The 16098-nt window shown below is 41.5% G+C and overlaps 2 long non-coding RNA genes across 2 annotated transcripts in view; one reads left to right on the top strand and one right to left on the bottom strand.

The window, feature by feature from the left end:
* The window catches only part of LOC110500203 (uncharacterized), a 5231-nt gene extending 2738 nt beyond the window's left edge, over positions 1-2493 (top strand). The window contains exon 2 of the long non-coding RNA XR_016490223.1: positions 1729-2493. This is a non-coding gene — a long non-coding RNA (uncharacterized LOC110500203). The remainder of the gene's footprint in view (positions 1-1728) is intronic.
* Positions 1773-16098, bottom strand: part of LOC149973016 (uncharacterized) — a 100540-nt gene continuing 86214 nt past the window's right edge. The window contains exon 3 of the long non-coding RNA XR_016490222.1: positions 1773-1908. This is a non-coding gene — a long non-coding RNA (uncharacterized LOC149973016). The remainder of the gene's footprint in view (positions 1909-16098) is intronic.

Below are 16098 nucleotides of genomic sequence, written 5' to 3'. Positions count from 1 at the left end.
GTCTGTGTGATCTGTGTCTCTTAGAGGTCATACATTTGTCAGGAGGTTAGAAAGTGCAGCTCAGCTTCCACCTGATTTTGTGGAAAGTGGGCACGTATCCTGTCTTCTCCTGAAAGCCAGGTCTGCCTATGGTGACGTCTCTCAATAGCAAGGCTATGCTCACCGAGTCTGTACATAGTCAAGGAATTCTGCCACTGTGTACTCTCTGTTTAGGACCAGTTAGCATTCCAATTGCCAGCAGCATAGGGTGCTGTAGGGTGCTGTCGTTTTTTGATGGGACATTAAACGGGTGTCCTGACTCTGTGGTCACTAAAGATTTCATGGCACTTGGTGTTAGCCCCGGTGTCCTGACTCAATTCCCAATCTGGCCACCTAATCATACCCAGCTTCATATTGGCTCATTCATCCCTCCTCCTCTCCCTTTAACCTTCCTGTTGTGTTCGTTTCATTTTAATTCATTCTGTGTTCCTGGTCCAAAATGACCACCCCATTATAGCTATCACCTAATGTTCTGGTAGATCTTTTTGTCAACTTAAGCTCTTGTGAACATTACACGTTTTGAACTTCTATTTGCTATTTATGACATGTAGGCCTCATTGACCTGAGCTCATGCAACTCGCTTTTGAGGAAAAAAAATGTATGGATTATTTTGAATATAACAAATACTCAGATGAAACACATTGTGCTATTTATCACTGACTACTTTGTGTCAAAGTTTAACAAGGACTCTCTCCTCCTCACCAGTGTCATGATCAAAGATATGATCAAGAGCCTCACATACAGTATATTGTTTGGTTGTTGTGCTGCCACAGAATGAATTGTGAGCAAGTCCTCAAAAAAGGTTTATATACCAGAGCTGCGAGAAGAGTTCTATATATTATTGAAACAATGTTGCAATTGTATGTGAGAATGCCAACAGGTGTGGTTCCCGTGGGGGAAAGAATTTATTGGGGAAAGGTTCTCGTTGGGGTTGCCATGGAAGCCAAGAAGGGGAGTGAGGTGTGTGTGTGTGCTCAAACACACATGCATGTCGGAGTCTGGGAGAGGAAGTGTGTCCATCTGATGATTGGGCATGTGCCTGAACAAAATTTGATACACTAATTGTAGTCTCACCAATTCTAATGACCGGGCATATTTGACAGGGAACACCACAGGTGTAAAAAAGTTCTATAAAACACGCAAAATGTAATGAAAATCATCTAAATGTATTTTGTGTGTTCAGGTGCCCTGTGTAGACAAGTCATGGAACCTTATGACAATCAGATTACATTAACTACATTTTTCAGAGAGAAAACTTGTCAATCGGTCCAATTCAACCGGAACACAGCAGGAGGGAACTACTTCCCAGGTCGTTTCTGTAATTGAGAATGTGTCTCTGTAGGTGAGGGTTTTGTGGTGGAATATGTGGGCATCGCTTCCTTGTTTTTGTGGTTGTAGACTTGAACAGCTCTTTTCTGGATTTTGATAAGTAGTGGGTATGGTCCTAATTCTGCTCTGCGTGCATTGTTTGGGGTTTTGCGTTATACACAAAGTATATTTTTGCTGAATTTTGCATGCATTCTCAATTAGGTGTCTTTCTCGCTCTCCTCCATCTCCTCCGTCTCTCCCAACTCTCCTCATACTCTCTCACCTCCCACTTTCTCTCACCTCCTACTCTCTCTCCTCCATCTTTCTGCTCCCACCCCCCCCCCCCCCCCCCCCATCTTTCTATCATCCCTCCCTCTATAGGTCACACCTCTCTGCAGCGTCATCTTTTCGCGTCTCAGCCCACTGTCCAGTCCTGGCCCATGGGAATACTCTCTCACAGCAATCAGTCACTGGTGTGGACCGACGGACCATGGACCACAGGTCTGCTCTAGTGCCCTCACCTGGCACCATCCAGCCATTGCACCTGCTCATCATTCTAACCTGAAACCCAGCAGGACAGAGAACAGAAAATCATTAACAATTAACAAGGTTGATGGAAGAAGTTTGGTTCGAACATTAGAGTAATGGAGGAGGTTCCACACTTTTATTTTCATTGGAAAGCTGTGTTTCAGTTCTTCGTCATCTGCCTGGCAAAAATATTAGTACATTTACTTTCAATTCTCTGTAAATTGTCTGCATCTAGCTATCTATTGATTTGATAGGAAAACCCTTGGCTTACCTCTTGTCACGCCCTGGCCTTAGTATTTTCTTTATTATTTTGGTCAGGCCAGGGTGTGACATGGGTGATTTATGTGTCTTGTCTTGTCTAGGGGTTTATTAGATTTATGGGGTTGTGTTTGGTAGAGTTGTCTAGGAAAGTCTATGGTTGCCTAGAGTGGTTCTCAATCAGAGGCAGGTGTTTATCGTTGTCTCTGATTGGGAACCATATTTAGGCAGCCATATTCTTTGGGTATTTTGTGGGTGATTGTTTCCTGTCTTTGTTGCACAAGATAGGGCTGTTTTGGTTTTTCACGTTTTGTAAATTGTTTGTATTTTCCATCTTTCATTAAAGATGTATAAAGATAACCATGCTGCATTTTGGTCCTCCTCTCTTTCACCAGAAGAAAACCGTAACACCTCTCTACCCTGAAACTAGTTTTTTTTGCCTTTAGGTTTTGTAACACCTCAGCTTCCTCGCATTTACAGCTAAGAAACCACAGAAAATGGTTCCTTTAGCAGGATAATGGGAAAATGTAGATGGTAAGTAGCAAGGTTTTTGTCCCTTTTCCAATTTGTAATTTTGTCTCTCTCACACTCAAATTAGCAATTAAAACACCAAACAATTGCGGAGGCTGGCTCCAGCCGCTTCTACTGAGCCCACAGGCTATACCCAGCCCTACCTCTCCATGCTTTCTAAATGTCAGTCTGAGAAGTTCTTTAAAAATTGAAAAAAGAACCCATTACCAGTGACATTTATCATGCGTGTCTCTGAGCATAAGACATTCTGTGTGAGGAGAGAGGCAAATGCAGAACACGAAATGTCTGCGATTAATTGAGTTATGAGTTATTGTCTCTCCACTGTCAGATGTTGTACTTATTCTCTACTACCAGACATGGGTTCAAATGTTATTCACAATCTATCAAATGCTTTGTGTTTGGTTTATCTTGCCTGGGACAATGGGACTGACTAAAATTATCTAAAACAGGTATTCCCAAACCGGGGTTCACTTATACTGGAAGTAGTGCCTTTCCTCAGCCACAGTGTGTTATGTGCAAAAGCACTCTCACAACCTGATGAAACCTTCACTCTTGCGCAGACATTTAGAAACAAAACATGCCAATTTGAAAAATAAGGAGTTTTTAGGAGCAAGAATTAAGGCGATTTTCGAGTAGTAAGACATGTATAAAAGCAACAGATACCATTAATAAGAAGGGGCAAGAAGCATCTTATTTGGTCAGGTACTGAGTGGCTAGGACAGGCATGCCCCATTCTATTGTGGAGGACTTAATTCTATATGGCTGGGACAATGTTGTGGAGGACTTAATTCAATGTTGTGGAGGACTTAATTCAATGTTGTGGGGGACTTAATTCAATGTTGTGGGGGACTTAATTCAATGTTGTGGGGGACTTAATTCAATGTTGTGGGGGACTTAATTCAATGTTGTGGGGGACTTAATTCAATGTTGTGGGGGACTTAATTCAATGTTGTGGGGGACTTAATTCAATGTTGTGGGGGACTTCATTTGGGAATGGCTGCGACAATGCTGGGGGAAAAGGCCCAAAAAACTATACAGACAATCTCTTCATCAAACACTGTTTCACAACACATCAGTGACATGGCAGGATATGTTTTGAAACAATTACTGCTTCACATACAAACCAGTAAATTCTATGCGTTACAGATGGATGAGTCAACAGATGTGGCGGGCCTGGCACAGCTGCTGGTATATGTCCATTTTGTTTATGGGGGGTCAATTAAGGAAGATATCCTCTTCTGCAAACCACTGGAAACGAGGACAACAGAGCATATATTTAAAGTATTGGTCAGCTTTGTGACATCAAATGGACATTGCTGGTGTGTTGGTATCTGTACTGATGGCGCAAAAGCCATGACAGGGAGACATAGTGGAATGGTAACGCGTGTGCAAGCAGTTGCTCCCAACGCCCCTTGGGTACACTGCAGCATCCACCGAGAGGCTCTTGCTGCCAAGGGAATGCCTGACAGCTTGAAATACGTTTTGGACACTACAGTGAAAATGGTTAACTTCTTGACGCTACCCATCCCTTTAGCGGGATAATTGTCATCAACAACCGCTGACTTGCATAGTGCCACATTCAAATTATATTACTAAAAATATTTATATTAATGAAATCACAAGTGCTATATAGCAAAACACAGCTTAGCCTTTTGTTAATGCACCTGTCGTGTCAGAATTTGAAAATATGCTTTACAGCGAAAGCAATCCAAGCGTGTAAGTTAATCGATCGCTCGACAACATTATTTACACCTAGCATCAAGTAGCTTGGTCACAAATCAGAAAAGCAATCAAATTAATTGTTTACCTTTGATCTTCGGATGTTTTCACTCACGAGAATCCCAGTTACACAAATGTTCCTTTTGTTCCATAAAGATTATTTTTATATCCAAAATACCTCTTTGTTTGGCGCGTTATGTTCACAAATCCACAGGAAAGAGCGGTCACGACAACGCAGACAAATTCCAAATAGTATCCGTAATGTCCACAGAAACATGTCAAACGTTTTTTATAATCAATCCTCGGGTTATTTTTAAAATATATATCAACCTCAACTTTCTTTCTCAGTAGGAGAGGGAAAGTCAATGGCTGCCCAAACTCTGTTGCGCCAAGCAAAACGCTGCTGGCACCCAGCCATACAATGACGCAATGTTATCTTTCTCGCTAATTTTTCAAAATAAAAGCCTGAAACTATGTCTAAAGACTGACACCTTGAGGAAGTGATAGGAACATGAATCTGGTTGATATCCCTTTAAATGGAGCAAAGGCAGGCTATGGAACATGGAGTTTTCAAAATAGAAGCCACTTCCTGGTTTGATTTTCCTCAGGGTTTCGCCTGCAATGTCAGTTCTGTTATACTCACAGACAATATTTTGACAGTTTTGGAAACTTTAGTGTTTTCTATCCTAATCTGTCAACTATATGCATATTCTAGCATCTGGTCCTGAGAAATAGGCCATTTAATTTGGGAATGTTATTTTTCCAAACATAAAAATAGTGCCACCTAGCTTCAAGAGGTTAAAGCAAGGCCCGTAAACTCTCGTGTATTTTCTGCACTATGCAATGATATGGGCAGCGACCATGTAACACTTATACAACATACGTACACGGGTTATCAAGTGCAAAGTATTGACACGTTTTTTTAAATTGAGAGACCAGCTTAAAGTTTTCTTTACTGACCATTTTCACTTGTCTGACCGCTTACAAGATGGCAAGTTTCTTACACGACTGGCCTATCTGGGTGATGTTCTTTTCTCGCGTGAATGATCTGAATCTAGGATTACAGGGACTCTCCAACTATATTCAATGTGTGGGACAAAATCTAGGCTATGATTAAGAAGTTGGAGCTTCTCTGTCTGCATTAACAAGGACAACACACAGGTCTTTCCATCATTGTACACTTTTTTTGTGTGCACATCAAGCTTACGGACAATGTCAAATGTGATATAGCGTTATCCCTTTTCATGCCCTTCCTCCAGTCCACTTACTGATATCTGAACAAGAGAGGCTCATCGAAATTGCAGCAAGCGGTTCTGTGGAAATGAATTCTTATTTTTAATAAATGTATCATCTATGTGGCAGGCTTACAATGATGGCAAAAAACATTTGAGTGTGCTAACCCTGGTGCTAGAGGGGGTCCGCAGCTGGAGGTTGAATGTTTGAAGGGGTACGGGACTATAAAAGTTTGGGAACCACTGGTCTAAAAAGTGCAAAATAGTCAAAAATGTGCGCTCTTGCTCTCTCTCCTCACGCTCGGCCTGGTGTACTAACCCTCACACTCTCTTACAACGCTGCCATTTGTTACAGTGATTCATGACTACCAATGCAGGTTGCTCATGAGACATATACAGCCCTGCGTTGTAAAGGATTAATCTCTCCTTTCCCGTTCGCCATGTTATCCATTTTCATCTGAAGAATTTATACCTGGCGTCGCACAATTGGACTGGTGGTTTTAAATCTAAAAGATGATTCATAAGTGCCTCAGAAATGCCTTGTTTTAGACATGTTTGTGTTTTATGTGCTAATTATCTCTGCTTGGCATGTTTATCTATGGTCTGAGGTCCTTCAGTGGTGAGTAAATCTCAGAGGTCGACGGTGATGGAAGGAGAATCTTTTGTTTGCGTAGACCTGCAGATGGAAGACCTGTGAACATTCACTCTGCTGCTTAGACCTGATGGAGTGTTATAAACCTGTCACATTCTGACCTTAGTTATTTTGTCGTCTTTGTTTTAGTATGGTCAGGGCTTTTTGTGTTTGGCCTGGCATGGGTCTCAGTCAGAGGCAGGTGTCGTTAGTTGTCTCTGATTGAGAATCATACTTAGGTAGCCTTTCCCACCTGTGTGGGTGATTTATGTTGTGTTTTTCTTCACCGTACAGGACTGTTCGTTTGTCGTTTTGTTTTTCCAGTGTTCAGTTGTTTCATTAAAAAATATGAACATTTACCACACTGCCCATTGGTCCTCCTCTTCTTCCACCACAGACGAGTGTTACAAAACCACAGTGTAAATCAGTTGGGTTGTGCCCAAAATGGCACTCTATATAGTAGAGCCCTGTGTGCCCTGGTCAAAAGTAAGGGACCATGTAGGGAATGATTTCGGGCATCATTCTTGTGTGGAGAGATACAAGGAGTGTCCAGGCTTCTTCAGGTCCAGCACAACAATACTAACACACCTGATTCAACTAATCAACTGCCTCATCAGGACCTTGATTAGCTGGATCAGGTGTGTTAGTACTGGGGTGGAACAATGGCCTGTGCACTCTCCAGGAGGATGGCTGGTAACTACTAGTGTGAGCCAATCCTCTCTTTATTTCACCTGCTAATAGAGAGTAGTGGGCTGGTAAACTACTGCAGCTCTGTATGTCCGGGGGTTTTACTGTATTGAGTGCAGACCACTCTGACAACAAGGCTTTGTGTTGCATTTATTGTAAGAAGTGACTAGACTGGACTGGGCATAGCTGTGGTATATCTTTGTCACTGTATTCTGCATTACATTTATGGGCTATGTCATACTTTAATGCACTATGTATAGGCTTGCTATAGTTTGTGGCAACACATTCAAGAGTACTTATGAAAAGGACCATGTGTTGTGTCCTATTTGCGTATCATGGCTCTGATGAGCAGCCCCACACCTGTGATATATTAAGGGCTGCAAGATGCCCCCCCCCCCGCCCCCCTCCATTTTCTTCTCATTGATTATCCCATTAGAGATCATGATACATGTCCAATCATACACAGGCATACAGTGTGGGATGAATGGGATTAGTTTTACTCATTTACACTCTGTACAAGTGGCCTAGTTTTTATTTTATTTTTATAACCTGCACAACGGATATTATTGCTGCAAGGATAATGATTTGTTTTCGTTCGATAAACTGAATTTTCTACAACAGCTAAATGCCAAACCTTGATAACGTGAAAGACGTTCAGTACAAAGAGATGCCTTATCCGTTAACCTGACTATCTCATCCTTGATTTGATTGGCTTTTTTACTTATTTTAGGGTTTATTGTTTGAATGTTACTCCTTAAAAAAATAGTTTTTCTTGAGTGTACTTTTTACCAGAGCTGAGATGTGTAGGAATACAGGTGAATTCAGTCATTGACACAGACACGCTGACGCAGCAGAAAGGGTAAGGCATGCCGCGAACCAAGAGGTTGGAATAATTACTGTATAAAAGAACATGCACAATGTGATCATGCATGTCAATGTGCCAAATGTTTAAGTTCAAACTATTCTATGGTAAGAAGCACTATTTGAATTTGTGGATGTCCCTAACATAAGTTTTCTCAAGTTGGAGCTCAGTTTGGGTCAACTAAAAACGTTAAGTTCAGGTATCACTTTGACTGAAAAGTTGAGTAAACAAAAAAAGGCTGTGGAACCAAGTTACTGAATAATAATTAGTTCAATCAGCTTGTTTTTTTTTTTTTACGGTGAATTAAGGCAGCATGGTGGTGGTTTTGCAGTCAGTGGTACCCTGTCATTTATCTGGAACAGTCGAGTTCCCCTCTGTGTATCTGTGTGACCTCTGGATGTGCGGGGGAATTTCTAAAGTTCACCGTTCAAGTTCTTTCTGAATTCCCCCTTCTCTGTTAGATCCCCATGGTTGCCACGGAAACTCTGATCTTAGGTCAGTTTAGCATTTTCCCACCTAATGTGCAAGGCTAGGATTTGAGGAGGCTAAGCTGATCCTGGATCTGAGCTGAGGAGCAGTTTAACCCAGAGTGACAACCGTTATCTCCAGCCTGTTCGAATGGAATGACATATCCTCTCTCCTTCTTATCTCTACAGCTGTGTTAGAGCCTGTTCCTTTTGTTATGGAAATTCGATTAACATGGTATTAATTGTCAGACGGACATTCCATTCCATTTCCAGACATCTAACACTCTTTTGAGTGGCTATGCAAGATTTACTCTTTTACTTGAATTACTGCCATTGTCGCGTCTTAGGGCAATTGACTTGGTTGAGGGTTTCATCCCCCCCAATTACACTAATAGGTTTGTAGGATTCTCTTCTGATGAGCATATGGTGTATAATCAATTTGGAAGATCCTTCTCTGTCGTTGTGTGATTCGTCTATCTCTCAGGGGAGATCGTGTCACAATGGATTACGCTAACCGACACGTAGCATACGTGACAAGGACCCTCTTGGTGACAATATCCAGTGTTTGATGTGCTAATAAAAAAACATGTGTGTGTGCGTATGCATGTGTTAAATAATATTACTGCCTCCATAAACGATCTCCTGTGTATCAGGTGCTGTTGATTTCCATCTCAGACAAACAGAAATGCTTTCATATCTGTTAGATACAACTGCTGCTGTTTCAGACTGCCAGCACCTTGGACAGCTCCTCCACTGTGTATTCACCGACTGACACATTGACAGGTTTAATCTGTCTTTGTCCGTCTGTCTGTGTATGTCGTTCTGAAACACACAATGCTAATATGGCCTTTTGGTGGATGTGTATTGTCGACAACATTTTACATCTGTTGAGATCTGAAGACTGAAAGTGCTCTCTCGAAATCATGCAAGGACTGATATTGAATAAGTGATGCTTTTATTGAATAGTTTCTAAGTGCCTGGAGTGAACTTGCGTCGGATAACATCAAACCTTGTAATGAGTGTTGTGAGAGATCTGTGTGTGTTTGCACGCGTCCGTGTGTTGCTGGCAGTAGGTAGCTCTCACCACTCCTACTGGTCCCAGTGTCATCACAATATTATGACCGTTATGACATTTTTCTGATGAGTCATTTCAATTAGGCCCATCCTTTGCAACACTAGAGCGTTTGGCAGTCGCTCTGTTATCGTGTCTGTTGATCACAGTCCCATAAAGCACAACGAAATTGCTCATGCTGAAAAAAAACACAGGCCCTGTTGTGCATTCATTGGAGGATGCTCTCCAAAAAGTATTTATTTGCTTGTTGTCTGGCTTTATTATATTTTTTTTCAAGCCACTGAAAGTAGTTTGTCAGGCAACAGAATTGTAGATCTGAGGACCGGTGAAGACAATGGGGCTGTGTGTGTCTGAGAGTATGGCTGTTTGTGGCGACTTCTGAGTTTTTTTTTTTTTTTTTTTCTCTCTCTCTCGTGCAAATGACTCTGTCCTCTGGAACCTTGGAGGGACGAGACAGGGCTTTTGAACTCTGCTCTGTCCATCTTTGCAGCTGCACATATACACAAAAGGTAGCCTGGGGCACTACACCTTCAAGAAAATACAAGCTCTATACACCCCTTTTCTTTTTGACAGAGTCTAGCCAGGTAAAGGAGCAGCGCTTGCTTGCTTGTTATATTTATTTCATTCCTCTATTCTCCCTCTCTCTCTTTCTGTTCAGTGTGAGGGCCAAGGGAAAACAACACAGCCACCTCATTTCAATTTCCTTTCTATGTTACATATCTCCTGTGAGTAGAGGAGAGAAAGACAGAGTTAGATCCTGGTTCTCCTCAGCAGAGAGGGAAGGGAGAGGTGTTGTGGAAGTGCAGCCCGAGGCAGTGCCACCGGTCCTGGGTTTGTTTACTCTGCCGTTCCCCTGCTCTGAAGGTGGTCCCGCATGCTGGGTCTGTATGCAGCAACGAGATAACCCTCCTACTCATCAGCACCCCCGGTTACTCCCAGAATCTGGTGCTGTGGTATTTAAAAAATTGGTTCTCCCCCGGAATACAAATTGCTATCCTCTGAATTTTTTTAAAGGAGGAATAAAAGGAATAAATCTAATTTTAGAGGCCTGACATGGTTACCATGCACTGCGGTAACCTAGAGCTCTTTGTGGCAGGAGCCCATAACAGGAAAATGTGCACTGCTATATACACTCTTTAAAGAAAAGGTGCTAAGTAGAACAGTATTTGTCCCCATAGGGGAACCCTTTTTGGTGCTAGGTAGAACCCTTGGCATGCGGTTCTCCCTATAACACTTTTGTAGGATTTTTCATAGAACACCCTGCATATGGTTCTACCAAGAACCCTTTTAATCTTTGAACCCTCTATGAACGGTTCCACCAGCCTTACTAGCCTTTAAAATTCAATTATTTACGACAATTACATGACATATATCTTAAGGCCTTTCTTTGAGGGCCTGGTTATACCCTGACACGGTGGAAACTCCTTTCCACAGTGGAAACTCCTGGAATCCAGCCAGAGTTAGGATGTCCAACAAGTAGGATCACACCACGACCAGCATTTAGAATTTCTGCCAGGATAGGGAAAATTGAATATGGAGACTACCTCAATCATCTAAACTGGAAAAAAAAAGAATCAGAATCGGGTAACTACTAACAGATTGGATTTGTTAGAAAATGCATACTATTTACAGTATCTTTGTGTAGCATAACATTAATCAATCAATGAATGTATACGCAAAAACAGATATTAAAACAGACAATTTTGAAAATCACCCTGCAATAGAGCATGCTGGGAAATATAATATATATGGTTCTATGTAGAACCCTTCTTGAATTCCAAAGAATCCTTCTTGCCTTGCAAACAATCAAATAACTCTTTCCTCCCAAAATGGTTCTTAGGATGTTAAAGGTTCTAGGTAGAACCCTTTGCCTTACAACGAACCCTTGTCTTCCAAAATGGGTTCTTCCACTCAAAACAGTTCTTGGTAGAATCCTATCCCTCTGCAAAAAAAAAAAAAATGACGACCTACCCCGGCCAAACCCTCCCCTAACCCTGATGCTGCTGGGCCAATTGTGTGCCACCCTATGGGACTCCCGATCATGGCTGGTTGGGATTCAGCCCTGGATCAAAGCCAGGTTTGTAGTGACGCCACTGCCATGCAGTGCCATAGAACGCTGCGCCACTCAAGGAAACCTGCATTTCACAGCGGGGTATTGCTGTGATCATTTCTGCTTGAAATATGTTAGTGTAAATGTGTAAATACTATGCCCAGGGATTGAATAGCAGGGATAAGGCGGAAAGGAGGACATTTTCCCTATATTTATGGGAGACAAACATAATATAGATTTATGTTACGGTAATCATAGAAAGGAAACTGTGGAGCAGTCCATTCCTGATAAAATATCTGTTCAACTTTTTTTTTTTAGGATATCCACTGATGGATAGTGATGCAGTTGTATTACAAATGAATGAATAGTGGGAAAAGAGTTGATGTGACAGGCTATGACTAGAGAAGGGTTGTGTGACGAGAGCAGACTCAATGCTGTGCAGGCTGAGGATGGGTCTGAGGTTGAGGTTATGTCAGTTTCCCTGCCATAGGTTGTGTCCAAAATGGCACCCTATTCCTTATATGTTGCACTACTTTTGAGTAAGGCGCCGCTCAAACATATTGCCTTATGCTGGGTATACAGTGATATTTGGGATGCAGCTATTGTTTGACAACACGGGATTGTTTCCTCAGGCAACAGACTGTGCAGAGGCTTAAGAACTCCCATAATTAACTGTCACAATGTTTAAAAACTAACAAATGGACTTTATGTCAGCGAGGGCCCATTAATTTAGCAGCTCCTCTCGTCGATCGGCCTATTATCTCCATTACTACAGCCCTGGTGTCTGCAGCTTCGCAGCCGCAGCTTCTCTCTCTCTCTCTCTCTCTCTCTCTCTGTCTCTCTGTCTCTCTGTCTCTCTGTCTCTCTGTCTCTCTGTCTCTCTGTCTCTCTGTCTCTCTGTCTCTCTGTCTCTCTGTCTCTCTGTCTCTCTGTCTCTCTGTCTCTCTGTCTCTCTGTCTCTCTGTCTCTCTGTCTCTCTGTCTCTCTGTCTCTCTGTCTCTCTGTCTCTCTGTCTCTCTGTCTCTCTGTGTGTGTGAAACACTCATCTCCCCTGGGAATGTATAACTAGCAACGCTCAAGAGTACCACTAGCCAGAGCTCTGCGTCTGCATTAATAAAAGACGAACATAAGAAAACACATCCACTGAGTTGCATGATAACTTGAGGGGGGAAAATGTCCATATGTTGAACTACTAAGTACCTCATAGAGAGGATTGGATAAGAGAGAAGAAGGGAGGGACTTAGCCCGAAGGCATTCAGAAAAACACGAGCAGTATGGGAGAAGTACCGCCTGTGATCGCTAGCTACAGTTTACAGTTATTTCTGTGTATATAAGGGACTGAAATGTAATTATTGCAGACTGAGTTTGTGTACATTCTGAGCACTTAAGGGAAGGATGAATTACAATATGCAAAGCTGGTTGAATACAGAAATGAAAAGTTAATTTAATCTTTGCCATATTCTTAGGCTACAGAGAGGAAATTGTCTTCAAATGAAGATGCTTGAGGCACGGGGGAAGGTCAGCGAAGCCCTGTTTGTGTGTGTGTGTCTTTGTGTGTGCGTGTACATGCTACTATTTACTATCATGGTCTAAAACCGACCTTATCTCAGCGCCTACGCTGTGAATCCCGATCAGCTATCTAAGGATTGTTCCATAGGGTTGTGTTTTTAGGAAGAGATATTGTATAATAAGCTTTATTTTCTTCCATATTGTTAGTGTGCTTAGCTTTTATTCTTTGAAAATAGGCACGTGAAAAGATTCTGGGGATGAGCATGCACACCTTTTAATATGTACCCATTGTTCCTCTTTAGTGCATTTAACGATATATGTCAAAGCCCTGGGTGGCAAGTTGATACAATTCCAAGCCAGGAAGTTTAAAATCACCCTCAGACTGTAAAATATTCCTTTTTATTCAATTAGTTTTTTATTTTCCCATATAAAACAGTGGAGGCTGCTGAGGTGAGGACGGCTCATAGTAATGGCTGGAACAGAACGGCATCAAACCATGTGTTGGATGTGTTTGATATCGTTCCACCCATTCTGCTCCAGCCATTACTACGAGCCCGTCCTCCCCAATGAAGGTGCCACCAACCTCCTGTGGTATAAATGTTATGAGCGGGTATACGTTTTTTTTAAAGAATGTCATCGGTGGGGTAATTGGTATAAATATAACACTTTGGGAGCCATGCCTTTCTGAAGTTTATTCTACCTTCAAGGTTTATGGGAAGATTATTATATTTAATTAGATCGGCTTTCATATTGTTGAGTAATTGGATAAAGTTATTTATACATGTTTTTTTCTTTTTGGTAAATTATTAAGAATTCAAATTATTTAATATTTATTGTGGTCCACTTAAAGGATTGCTATAGATCATGAGCAAGTATGTTTCGTGACATGATTTCGTTTTTTTCCCACATACATTTTTATATCCCGACATTTTAGAGTACTCTAAAAAATGTTTTAAGCAAGGGGGGCATTGAGTTTTCAAAATTGGTTCTATATATCAGGAGATCATTTGCAAATAAGTTTAGTTTATATTCATGTTTATCAATACTGATACCTGTTAAGTTTGGGTCCTGGCTAATTCTTTCTTCAAGTGGTTCAAGTGCCAGTGCAAACAGGAGGAGGGAGAGAAGATAGGACATCTACTTTGTGCATGACACAAGTCATTTTTCCAATTGTTTACAGACAGATTATTTCACTTATAATTCACTGTATCACAATTACAGTGGGTCAGAGGTTTACATACATTAAGTTGACTGTGCCTTTAAACAGCTTGGAAAATTCCAGAAAACTATGTCATGGCTTCAGAAGCTTCGGATAGGCTAATTGACATCATTTGAGTCAATTGGAGGTGTGTCTGTGGATGTATTTCAGGGCCTACCTTCAAACTCAGTGCCTCTTTGCTTGAAATCATGGGAAAATAAAAATAAATCAGCCAAGACCTCAGAAAAAAATTGTAGACCTCCACAAGTCTGGTTCATCCTTGGGAGCAATTTCCAAATGCCTGAAGGTACCACATTTATCTGTACAAACAATAGTATGCAAGTATAAACACCGTAGGACCATGCAGCCATCATACCGCTCAGGAAGGAGACGTGTTCTGTCTCCTAGAGATGAACGTACTTTGGTGCGAAAAGTGCAAATCAATCCCAGAACAACAGCAAAGGACCTTGTGAAGATGCTGGAGGAAACCAGTACAAACGTATCTATATCCACAGTAAAATTAGTCCTGTATCGACATAACATGAAAGGCCGCTCAGCAAGGAAGAAGCCACTGCTCCAAAACCGCCATTAAAAAAAGCCAGACTATGGTTTGCAACTGCACATGGGGACAAAGAGTTTTTGGAAAAATGTCCTCTGGTCTGATGAAACAAAAATAGAACTGTTTGGCCATAACAACCATCGTTATGTTTGGAGGAAAAAGGGGGAGACTTGCAAGCCAAAGAACACCATCCCAACCGTGAAGCACGGGGGTGCGCAGTGCATCACCGGGGGCAAACTACCTGCCCTCCAGGACACCTACACCACCCGATGTCACAGGAAGGCCAAAAAGATCATCAAGGACAACAACCACCCGAGCCACTGCCTGTTCACCCCGCTACCATCCAGAAGGCGAGGTCATCAAAGCAGGGACCGAGAGACTGAAAAACAGCTTCTATCTCAAGGCCATCGGACTGTTAAACAGCCATCACTAACATTGAGTGGCTGCTGCCAACATACTGACTCAACTCTAGTCACTTTAACAATGGAAAAATTGACGTAATAAATTTATCACTAGCCACTTTAAACAATGCCACTTTATATAATGTTTACATACCCTACATTACTCATCTCATATGTATATACTGTACACTATAACATCTACTGCATTTTGCCTTTGCCGTTCGGGCATCACTCATTCATATATTTGTATGTACATATTCTAATTCATTCCTTTACACTTGTGTGTTTAAGGTAGTTGTTGTGAAATTGTTAGGTTAGATTACTTGTTAGATATTACTGCATGGTCGGAACTAGAAGCGCAAGCATTCCACTACACTCGCATTAACATCTGCTAACTATGTGTATGTGACAAATAAAATTTGATTTGATCATGTTGTGGGGGTGCTTTGCTGCAGGAGGGCCTAAGTGCACTTCACAAAATAGAGGGCATCATGAGGAAAGAAATATGTTGTTATATTGAAGCAACATCTCAAGACATCAGTCAGGAAGTTAAAGCTTGGTCGGAAATGGCTCTTCCAAATGGACAATGACCCCAAGCAAACTTCCAAAGTTGTAGCAAAATGGCTTAAGGACAACAAAGTAAATTATTGGAGTGGCCATCATAAAGCCTTGATCTGATGCATTGTGATCCTCACAGGATAGTCATGACATATACAGTTGAAGTCGGAAGTTTACATACATCTTAGCCAAATATACTTAAACTCAGTTTTTCACAATTCCTGACATTCAACCCAAGTGAAATTCCCTGTGGTAGGTCAGTTAGGATCACCACTTTATTTTAAGAATGTGAAATGTCAGAATAATAGTAGAGAGAATTATTTATTTAAGCTTTTATTTATTTCATCACATTCCCAGTGGGTCAGAAGTTTACATACTAATTGAGTGTATTTGGCAGCATTGCCGTTAAATGGTTTAACTTGAGTCAAACATTCCGGGGAACCTTCCACAAACTTCTCACAATAAGTTGGGTGAATTTTGGCCTCCTTG

The sequence above is a fragment of the Oncorhynchus mykiss genome, chromosome 21, assembly GCF_057628025.1.
Source record: "Oncorhynchus mykiss isolate SJ-2025 chromosome 21, ASM5762802v1, whole genome shotgun sequence".
In the NCBI taxonomy this organism is placed as follows: domain Eukaryota; kingdom Metazoa; phylum Chordata; class Actinopteri; order Salmoniformes; family Salmonidae; genus Oncorhynchus; species Oncorhynchus mykiss.
The sequence above is the reverse complement of the archived record's forward strand: the minus strand, read 5'-3'. Positions and strand labels throughout refer to the sequence as shown.